Consider the following 11,788-nt stretch of genomic DNA (forward strand, 5'->3'; position numbering starts at 1 on the left):
GTTCCAATTTATCCCCATTACATATACTTGCTGATGGTTTTTTTTTTTTTTTTTTTTTCCCTCCTGAGGCTGGGGTTAAGTGACTTGCCCAGGGTCACACAGCTAGGAAGTGTTAAGTGTCTGAAACCAGATTTGAACTAGGGTCCTCCTGAATTCAGGTCTGGTGCTCTATCCACTACGCCACCTAGCTGCCCCTTGCTGATGGTTTTAAATAGATGCTACTGACAGTTTTAAGGAAAAGTCCATTTATTCCTATACTCTCTAGTGTTTTTATTATAAATGGGTGTTGGATTTTATCAAATGCTTTTTCTGCATCTATTGAGATGATTGTATGATTTTTTTTTTTGTTAATTTGGTTATTGATATAGTCAATTATGCTAATAATTTCCTTAATATTTAACCAGCCCTGCATTCCTGGTATAAATCGTACTTGGTCATGGTGTATTATCCTGGGGATGATTTTCTATAATCTCTTTGCTAATATTTTATTTAAGATTTTTGCATCAATATTCATTACGAAGATTGGTCTAGCATTTTCTTTCTCTGTTTTTGAGTGATTTAGGTATCAGTACCATGTCTGTGTCATAAAAGGAATTTGGTAAGGGTCCTTCTTTCCCTGTTTTCCTTATTTTTTCAATATTATATTATATGTATATATTATTAGAGTTAATTATTCTTTAAGTGTTTTGTAGAATTGTAAATCCATGTGTTCCTGGGATTTTTTCTTAGGAAGTTGATTAATAACGTGCTATTTCTTTTTTCTAAAATGGGACTATTTAAGTAACTTATTTCCTCTTCTGTTAATCTGGGCAATCTATATTTTTGTAGGTAACCTTCTATTTCACTTAGGTTGTTAAATTTATTGGCATAAAGTTAGGCAAAGTAATTCCTAATAATTGTTCTAGTTTCCTCTTCATTGGTGGCTAGTTCTTCTTTTTCTTGTTTGAGACTAACAATTTGATTTTCCTCTTTCCTTTTTCTAATCGAATTAACTAAAGGTTTATCTATATTGTTGTTTTTTCAATAAAACCAACTCTTAGTTTATTAATTCAATAGTTATTTTTAGTTTCAATTATATTTATATTTCCTTTTATTTTTATAATTTCAAGTTTATTATTTGATTGAGGGTTTTTAATTTGTTCCTTTTCTAGATTTTTTAGCTGCAAGCCCAATTCATTGATCTTCTCTTTCTCTATTTTATACAAGAGATTTTATATATTTTATACATCCTTTTTACCACTTTGGCTGCATCCCACAAATTTTGGAATGTTGTCTCATTATTGTCATTCTCTTGGATGAAATTATTGACTGTGCCTATGATTTGCTATTTCACCCATTCATTCTTTAGGATGAGATCATTTAGTTTCCAATAACTTTTTGGTCTATTTTCCCTGGCCTTATATTGAATGCAATTTTTATTGCATTGTGATCTTTAAAAAATGCATTTACTATTTCTGCCTTTTTACATTTGATTTTGATGTCTTTATGTCCTAATATATGGTCAATTTTTATATAGGTTCCATGAACTGCCAAGAAGAAAGTATACTCCTTTTTGTCCATTCAATTTTCTCCAAGAATCTATCATATCTAGCTTTTCTTTAATTTCTTTCTTATTTATTTTGTGGTTTGATTTATCTAGTTATGAGAGAGCAAGGTTGAGATATCCCACTATTAAATTTTGCTGACTATTTCTTCTTGTAACTCTCTTAACTTCTCTTTTAGGAAGTTAGAGCTATACTACTTAGTGAATATATGTTTAGTATTGATATTGCTTCATTATCTATGGTACTCTTTAGCAAGATATAGTTTCTTTTCTTATCTCTTGTAATTAGATCAAGTTTTGCTTTTTCTTGATCTGAGATCAGAATGGCTACTCCTGCTTTTTTTTAGCTTCACCTGAAGCATACTAGGTTTTGCTCTTACCTTTTACATTTACTTTGTATATATCTCCCTGCTTTAAATGTGTTTCTTGTAAACAACATATTTTAGGATTCTGGCTTTTAATCAAGTCTGCTTTTCGCTTACATTTTATGGGAGAATTCAGCCCATTTACATTTAGAGTTAAAACTACTAATTCTGTTTTTCCTACAACTTTATTCACTGCAAATTATATTTTTCTCTTTCATTTCCCCTTTCCCAGTATTTTACTTATGAGCACTACTTGCCTTAAGCAGTCTTTCCTGTTTAGAGACACTCCCCCTTTCTCATTCCTTTCCCCTACTATTTGTTTTCCCTTCTATTCTCTTTTCCCTTTCCCCTCCCATTTTTCTATAAGGTGAGAGAAGTTTCTCAGTGAAACCAAGTATATATAATATTATTTTTTTGAGCTAAATCGGATGAGAATAAGATTCATACAATATTCATCACCTACCCTTCTTTCCCTCAATTATAATAAGTTTTCTTTGTCTCTTCCTTAGATGTAATTTCCTTCATTTTACCTCCTCTTTCCCCCTTTTTTTCTATTACAATCCCCTTTCCACCTCTAGTTCATTTTTTTTTTTTTATAACAGTAAAATTAGAGTATACATGTATTCTCTATGTATACTCATAACAGAAATAGTCCTCAGGAGGGTTTTTTTCCCTATATTTGAAGGATGAATTTTATATTTAGCTCTGATCTTTTCATAAAAAATAAATGGAATTCACTAATTTCATTGAACCTTCTTCCCTGAAAGAAAATGCTCAGTTTAGCAGGGCAATTTATTCTTGACTACATTCCAGGTTACTTTGCCTTTTGGAATATCAGATTCCAGGCCCTTCAGTCCTTTAACGTGGAAGCTGCTAGATCCTGAATAATCCTTATTTTGGCTCCTCGGTATTTGAATTGTTTCTTTCTGGCTGCTTGTAATATTTTTTCTTGCTCCAATGGTTCTGAAATTTAGCCACAGTATTTGTTGGGGTTTTAATTTTGGGGTCTCTTTCAGGAATTGTTTGGTGAATTCTTTCAGAATTACCTTCTGATTCCATGTCATTTGGGCAGTTCTTTTTGATGATTTCCTGAACAATAATGTGTAGGCTCTTTTTTTCAAATGGATTTCAGGGAGTCCAATAATCCTTAGATTGTCTCTCCTAGATCTATTTTCCAGGTTGGTTGTTTTCCCAATTAGGCATTTTACATTTTTTCCTACTTTTTATTTATTTATTTATTTTTTTGCTTTGATTGAGTCTTGTTGTCTCATTGAGTCATTCATTTCCATTTGTTCAGTTCTGAATTTTAGTGAATTATTTTCTTCATTTACATTTTTTTTCTTCTTTTTGTATTTGTCCAACTGAATTTTTAAATATGTTGTTTTATTTTATGGAATATTATTCCATTTCATAAATTCTGTTTTTTAAGGAATTATTTTCTTTTTCCATTTCACAAATTCTATTTTTTAAGGAGTTATTTTCTTTTTCTGTTTCACAAATTTGGTTTTACTGGGAGTTGTTTTCCCATTTTATAAAATCTATCTTTTAATGAATTATATGCCTTTTCCAAACCCTCTTGCAAAGTTTTCATTTCCTTTTCTCTTTTTCTTCTAGCTCTTTATAAAGATATTTTAAAATTTCTTCTAGGAGAGCCTTGTGTGATGGGGACCAGATTATATTACCTTTTGGGGATTCATCTGAAGACAATCTGCCTTTTGTCTCCTCAGGGTTTGATATCTGTTCTTCTCTTTCACCATGTCTATCATTAGGGTTCTCTTTACTTTTTTAACTCATATTTTTAAAAAAATTAAGGTCTGCTTTTGGGGTAGGGGAAATTTTCCAAGCTTCCTCTACAAGCAGTGGCTTCCTCTATAAGCAACTGTGGCTGTGTTGGGTCAGTGCTAAATCACTCCCAATGCTAGGTGGGTGTGGTCAGGTTTTGTGAGACTCGGCATTTCAGGGTTCACTATTTACCTTTTGTGTTTGTATTGGATGTCTTCTAACTTTTCTGCTGATCTACTGGCTTGCAACCAGGGCAGAGTGGACAACACTGCAGTAGATTCCTGTAGATTCCTTTCCAGAGATTCTCTTCCATGGAGACTGCACTGCCCTGCAGAGTATGCACCAACCCAGAACTGTGTTCTGTCTTCACTCGTGTTTGTGCTCAGCTGTTTGTGATTGTCTGCCTCCCTTCTGTTTCCAATTGAAATAGACCTTTTCTGGCGATCTTCAAAATTATCTTCTACTGATAATTTGTTGCATTCCTACATAGTATTTGTGGGTTCTGCTGTCCAAAGCAAATTCAGAGGCTAGATTTGTCTGAGGATTGTAGGAGAAGATCAGAAAGAAATGTGTGTCATCTCCTCCATCTTGACTCCATGGCTCCATGTGTGGATATTTATATATTTCTATATCTATCTATCTATCTATCTATCTATCTATCTATCTATCTATCTATCTATCTATAATTTTAATGCCTTTCTAAAGACCATAGAAGAAAGTAAGGGCAAAAATAAAAGTTAAGACTTATAAATTAATGTATTTTGAGGAGACTCACAAAAGTTCTGCAATGAGTTGTTCTGCATAGTTCACTTTGTATTTTCTGAAATTCAAAAGAGAAAATAAATTTCAAAAAATTACTCATTAGTGGCAGCAAGATGACACAGTGCATAAAGCACTGGCACTTGCACTGGAGTCAGGAAGATCTGAATTCAAATTTGACCTCAGACATTTAGCACTTACTAGTGGTGTAGCCCTGGGCAAGTCACTTAATTCCAACTGTCTCATTAGCCTACCCCCCCCAAAAAAAAATTACTCATTAGGATACCAAGAAAAATTAAACTTTGAAACTTGTATTAAATTTAATATAACTTAAACCTGTTGTATTAGTGGAATTGTTTGATCTGTGTTTTGACTCTATTTGAGGTTTTCTTGTAAAGATACTGGAGTACTTTGTCATTTCCTTCTCTAACTCATTTTACAGATGAGGAATGGAAGTAACAGAGTAGAGTTACTTGCCCAGTATCACATAGCTAGTTAATGTCTGAATTTGGATTTAAATTCATTAGGATGAATCTTCTTAATTCAAAATCCAGGACAGTTCACTATCCTTTTCCTTGGATATAAATTGAAAAATCTGCCCCTCTGTGTAGGAGCAATTTAAAGTGAATATAGGCAAGGAGAATCTGTGATTTTGTCATACTGAGGAAATCCTGCCATGGAAATTATTTTACCTATGCCTTAGTAAATATATTTTATCAATTTTTCTGAGTCACATAGCAACTTAGATAACTTGTTCAGGCTTACACTGTTAGTAGCTGGGCTTAAACAAAGATCTTCTTAACTCCTAACCCCTACTTTATTTAAGATACACTCTCTCTTAACATTCAAGATTACAAAAATTGTATGAATAATCTTTGATCAAAGATATTCATAAAATGATCAATTCTAACTTTTTAGGTCTATTCTTTAAGTTTTCTTTAAATGTTCATCCTTTAAGGATTATGGATGATTAAATTTCTTCTATTATATATACCTAAAGAAAGATATTGGAAGTGAACTACAAAATTTTCAATAAAAGTAACATTTTAAAAACAAATTCCAGAATTGAAGTAAGTAGTTTACTTAAATCCCTTTTATACATACCATTGTATACCAGATGTTAGAGCTGTTATTTCTCCAAGGAAAGCTTGAAGTAAGAAATTCAATTTAAAAGTGTAAGTTAAGAGAAGTTCAGATTTAATTCAGAAATTTATAGACTCATCAACAGCAATAAACTGTAAGAAGCAAATCTAATATACTATATTATGGCAGCATAATTCAAAGTGTTATAGTTAAAGGCCTGTCAGCACTTCCATTCCAAACTCCTATTTTCTGATGTTTATGATTTAGCCAGAACGATTTGCAGTACACTGAATAGCAGTTTGTAAGAATTTAGCTTGGCAGAAATTGTATCAGTTTCATTTTTTTATGGGGAGGATAAGAAAAAAAAAACAAACATTGTTTGTAATATATAAAATTGGGTCAACTGTATTAAAGACTTTATAGGAGAAATGAAAGGAAAAAGAAGTTACTGTTTTTAGTTAGCCTTTGAATTAGCTTCTAAGCAAACCCAAATTCTAAGAATTAAAACCAAGAACATGGATAATAATTAACAAATAAAAAATGTAGCAGTTTAGTTTATGATTCTGTAGGATAATAAAATAAAAATAAGAAACATTGTTGATCTTTCTTGTGGAATTTTTATGTTGTTATATGTAGGCTATGTTTCCCCAAACAGAGGTAGTCACTCTTTATGTCGTAATAAGACAATAGAATTAGAGATATAGAGTTAGAATGTATGTGAGGGGTCATTAGTTCAATCCCTTCAATTTATAGAGGAGGAAAATGAGACTCACAGGAGACAAAAAATTATTCCATTTCTTTTTGGAACTTCTCAATCCATTGTGCCATAGCAGCCCTTCTCATCCTTTTACTCTGCTCTTATTGATCCTTTTTCTTTTTGGTTAGTTCCTACTAGAATCTTCTTTTAAGTAAAGTGCCCAACCCATCCATATTCACATCCATGTACACCTTTGTGCATTCCTTTTATTGCTCTACTTTGGATTTTCCAAACTTTGTCTTCAATGTTTTCTCTACATGGGAATCTTCTCTTCTTCCTACCCCCTTTATTTTTCCTACTTCTTTTTCTAGATTGTATGCCTGCCTAAGGGCAAGGCAGGGGCTGTCTTTATATTTACTTGAATTTGGATTCCCAGTGCTTAGAACAATTCCTGGCATATCATATGCATTTAATAAGTATTGGTTTGACTTGGTTTGCTCACAGTCACATAGGTCACATAGCAGTGGGCAAGTTTTAGCCTAGATTTTCTGACTTCAGGGTCATGCTTACTTTAATTGGAAGATGATGTGTTTTATAAATCAACTTAATTGTACTATGCATAAGAGACTCTCCTAGACATTGTGGATACAAAGACAAAAGGCACTGTATTATAGCTTTTTATTTATAAGATATATTCATGGGTAAGAGGTGAGAATTCTAGAAGTAATGACTAGTACATACACAAAGTATAAATCCCTTTCTTCTCTCCTACTCCATGGAACAAATTGGAAGTTTGTTTCTGGGACAGCCATATTGAAATGTACTTTGGAGAGAGAAGTGTTGATGAGAGACTCTGAAGCTTGCATAGGTATTGTACATTTTAATTTTGTCAGCTAGCCTGATGGTTAAAAAGAAAGTTGCTTAATTGGCTATGTATCATTTAAAAGGGGGTGGAAGCCAGGATCCTGGCCATTTTTTATTAGCCTGAATTCTCTTTGTTCACTCCATCTTGGTTTTGTGTGGGGCAAAGAGCACTGGCTCAAATAAATCTAATAAATTAAGGAGATTTCTCAAGGAAAAATCAAAAAGGAATTTTATTATGATCTCTTGAGAAAGCACATCTCCCTCCTGACAAGCAATTAGGCAAGGAGAAGCATGACCCAGTTAATAGACAAGAATTATATAGGGACCTGGCCTAACATTCCCTATAGGCTGGATTTTTTTCCCTGATTAACCAGGACAAATGACCTCACATTCTAAATTGGCCCTAATTTAGTCTCATGAAGAAAAGGTCACACACCTTATAAACCACATGGTTTCTAGAGAAAAAACAAAAATCTGGTTCTGGGGCACAGCTGATCTCACTCATCTTTAGAACACTGTCTCCTTCTTTTGAGACAACTTTCACAGTTCCCTTTATTCAATCCCCCCCTCTCTTTCATGAGTTTAAAGTTTCTTATACCAAAGTTTATACATTTCTTCAACTTCCTAATGGACTTAATTTTCAAGATCTGACCTATTCTCCCAGGCTGTGGTTTTTAATTTTGTCTCTTGAGCACCACCAATTATGCTAATCCCATGATGTATCTTGTATTTTAATGATTTTGCAGAGTTTTCTGAACCACTTTGATAATAAGTTTCATCATGGGAACATAACTCTACTGAGGGTTATCAGGAAAAACCATAGAGGAGCCAACAGGCTCCTCCAAACCAAGACCACCAAGAGGTATTAAAAGGGGAAATCCAAGTTTGCATTAAACATGTGCTAATTTTCTGATGTCTTTGGTTATATCTTTTACTAAGGCAATAGTCAGTATTTACTCCTGGAAGCAGTCTTTTCTCATGAGAATATTAATTATGAAATCACCCAATTTCCTCCCTTCCTGGCCCTTCATTCTAAACATCTTAGGTAACACAGATTGCAAATAGGAGGGCCCCGACAATAGCCTTCCACAGATAACTCTTTCTTGATTGTATTTTTCTTCTTGGGCTCAGACAGCAGGGCCACCTATCATCCCAACTAGTTATATCTCCCATAATTGGAATAGATAATCTTTCACAAATAAAGATGCCAACCACAAAAGTTAGCAACAACAGAGATATTAAAATAAATAGATAAACATATGCACCTAGCAACAGATGGTTGATTGGGCCAATACTCACTTGCCTATTTTAGGATATAATGACAACATTTTTTTTTTTTTTAAATTGTGCTCATGGCTTCATTTGCTCTGATTATAAAAACTTCCATTAGAGGGAAAAAAAAAACAAAACAGGGATATGAGAACATCAAAAGAGGTCCTTCAGGCTTTGACTTGAGAGAACATACATGATACAAGATAAAACACATTCAGAGACTGGATCTGGTGTTGATCTGAGGGAAGCAAGGAAGAGTTCAGCAAAGACCTTTCTATTTTTAGCCATCTTTGCTCTACCCTCTCTATTTCCCTTCTAATAATGACTACATTTATTTTATTTGTATAACTCTTTTTAAATGTAATCAAAATTATTTCATTTTAAATCTCACATTATTTTCTATCTCCTGTTTATTCATAAATTCTTCTATCCATAATAATAATAGATAGCATATTCTGTGTTCTTTTATTTTATTTATGTTATCCTACTCTATATTCAGGTTATATATCCATTTTCACTTTATCTTGGTAAACAGCATAAGATATTATTCTATACCAATTCCTGTCAGACTGCTTTTCAGTTTTTCCAACAAAAGATTGAAAAAATAGAAGAAAATGTGAACTATTTTACTGGAAAAATAAGTAACCTGGAAAATATATGTAGGAGAAATAATTTAAAAATATTTAAATTTCCTGAAAGCCACAATAAAAAGAGAGCGAAGACATTATCTTTCAAGATGTTATCAAGGAGGGGCAGCTAGGTGGCTCAGTGGATAGAGCACCAGCCCTGAATTCAGGAGGACCCGAGTTCAAATCTGGTCTCAGACACTTAACACTTCCTAGCTATGTGACCCTGGGCAAGTCACTTAACCCCAGCCTCAAAAAAAAAAATGTTATCAAGGAAAATGCCCTGAAAAATGCCCTGACATTCCAGAACCAGAGGGTAAAGTAGAAATTGATATCATACACCAATAACTTTCTGAGAAAAATCCCCAAAAGAAAACTCCCAGGATTATTATAGCAAAATTCTAGAGCTCTCAGGTTAAGGAGAAATTTTTGCAAGCAGTAAAAAGAAGCAATTTAAATATTATTGAATCATGTTCAGGATAACAAGATCTAGTTTCAATATTAACATATATGTGTTGAAGGATTGGATGGCTTATTCTATAATATTCCAGAAGGCAAATGAACTAGTATTATAGCCAAGAATCATGTACTTGGCAAAATGTTATTTTCAGGGGGAAAATAGATATTTAATGAAAGAAGATTTTCAGATATACTTGATGAAAAGACTAGAAATGAATAACAAAATTGACTTTCTTTTTTTATTATTATTTTTTATTTTTATTATGTATTTTTAATAATATTATCCCTTGTATTCATTTTTCCAAATTATCCCCCCCTCCCTCTACTCCCTCCTCCCGATGACAGGCAATCCCATACATTTTACATGTGTTACAATATAACCTAGATACAATACATGTGTGTAAATACCATTTTCTTGTTGCACAATAAGCATTAGATTCCGAAGGTACATGTAACCTGGGCAGACAGATATTAGTGCTAACAATTTACATTCACTTCCCAGTGTTTCTTCTCTGGGTGTAGCTACCTTTGTCCATCATTGATCAACTGGAAGTGAGTTGGCTCTTCTTTATGTTGAAGATTTCCACTTCCATCAGAATATATCCTCATACAGTATTGTTGTTGAAGTGTACAGTGATCTTCTGGTTCTGCTCATTTCACTCAGCATCAGTTGATGTAAGTCTCTCCAAGTTTCTCTGTATTCCTCCTGCTGGTCACAAAATTGACTTTCAATACAAAACTTAGGAGAAGCATAAAAAGGTAATCAGAAAAGAAAAATTATAAGAGATTCAATAAGGTTAAACCATTTATATTCCTACATGGGAAATGATATTTATAACTCCTAAAAATTTCTCATTATGGAGGCAGTTATAAGGAGCATGCATAGGCAGAAGGCATGGACCCAAATTGAATATAATGGGATGGTTATCTACAACAAATAAGGGGTGAGAAAAAGAAATGTACTGGGAAAAAAGGAAAAAGGAGAAGTGGAATGGGATAAATTATTTGACATAAAAGGCATGAAATAATTTTCCAGTAGAGGGGAATTTGGGGGAAGAGAGTGGGAGCATTTGAACCTCACTCTCATCAGAATTGACTCAAAGAGGGAATAGCATATACATTCATTGGGCATTCACTGGGTATAGAAATCTATATTACTATGCAAGAAAGTTGAGGAGGAAAGGAATAAAAGGAGGGGGATTTTGCTAGAAGGGAGGGTGGATTGGGGTAGGTAGTAGTCAGAATCAAAACACTTTTGCCAATAAGCAGGATAAAAAGCCAGAGAGAGTTAAATTAAGAGGTGAAATTAGGATGTATGGAAATATTTACTAATATGTGAAATTTTCTCTGATAAAGACCTCATTTCTCAAATATTGAGAACAGTCAAATTTATAAAAATAAGAAAAATAAAAGCCATTGCTCAATTAATAAATGGTCAAAGGATATGAATAGGCAGTTTTAAGATGAAATAATCAAAGTTATGTGTAGTTATATGAAAACATTATCTAAGTCTCTATTTATTAGAGAAATACAAATTAAAACAATTCTGAGCTACCATCCTACCTGTATCAGATTGACTAATATGACAGAAAAAGGAAACCGACAAATGTTGGAGAGTTGTGGGAAAACTGAACACTAATGCATTGTTGGTGAAGCTTTATAGTTCTTTTACCATTCTATAGAGCAATTTGGAACTATGACCAAAAGGCTATAAAACCATGCATGCCTTTGACTAAGCAAATACCACTTCCAGGGCTGTATTCCAAAGAGATAAAAAGGAGAAAGGAAAAGGTCTTATCTTTATAGTAGTTCTTTTAGTGACAGCAAAGAATTGGAAATTGAGACAATATCCATTAATTGGGGTATAGCTAAAAAAGTTATTGTGATTGTGATGTTACTATTGTGCTATAATAAATGACAAGGATGCACTAAGAAAAACTTGGAAAGATTTATATGAATTGATGCAAAATGAAATGAGCAGAAATAGTACATTTTATATATTAATAGTAATATTGTGTGATGATGAATTGTAATTGATTTAGGCATTCTCAGCAATATAGTAACCCTAGACAATTCTGAAGAGTTAGTGAAGAAAAATGCTACCCATTTGCGGAGAAAAAAAAAATGAAAACAAATGGAGTCTGAATGAAGAACAAAGCATATTTGTTTTTTAATCTTTATTTTCTTTCACAACAGGACTAACAGAAATAAGTTCTGCATTACTACACATGTATAATTTATATCAAGTTGCTTTTTTAAATGAGAAGAAGAGGAAAGAGAGGTAAGGAGAGGACTTGGAACCCAAAAGTAAAAAAAAAAATGAATGTTAAAATTGTTT

The sequence above is a fragment of the Sminthopsis crassicaudata genome, chromosome 4 (genome assembly GCF_048593235.1).
Source record: "Sminthopsis crassicaudata isolate SCR6 chromosome 4, ASM4859323v1, whole genome shotgun sequence".
NCBI classification, from domain to species: domain Eukaryota; kingdom Metazoa; phylum Chordata; class Mammalia; order Dasyuromorphia; family Dasyuridae; genus Sminthopsis; species Sminthopsis crassicaudata.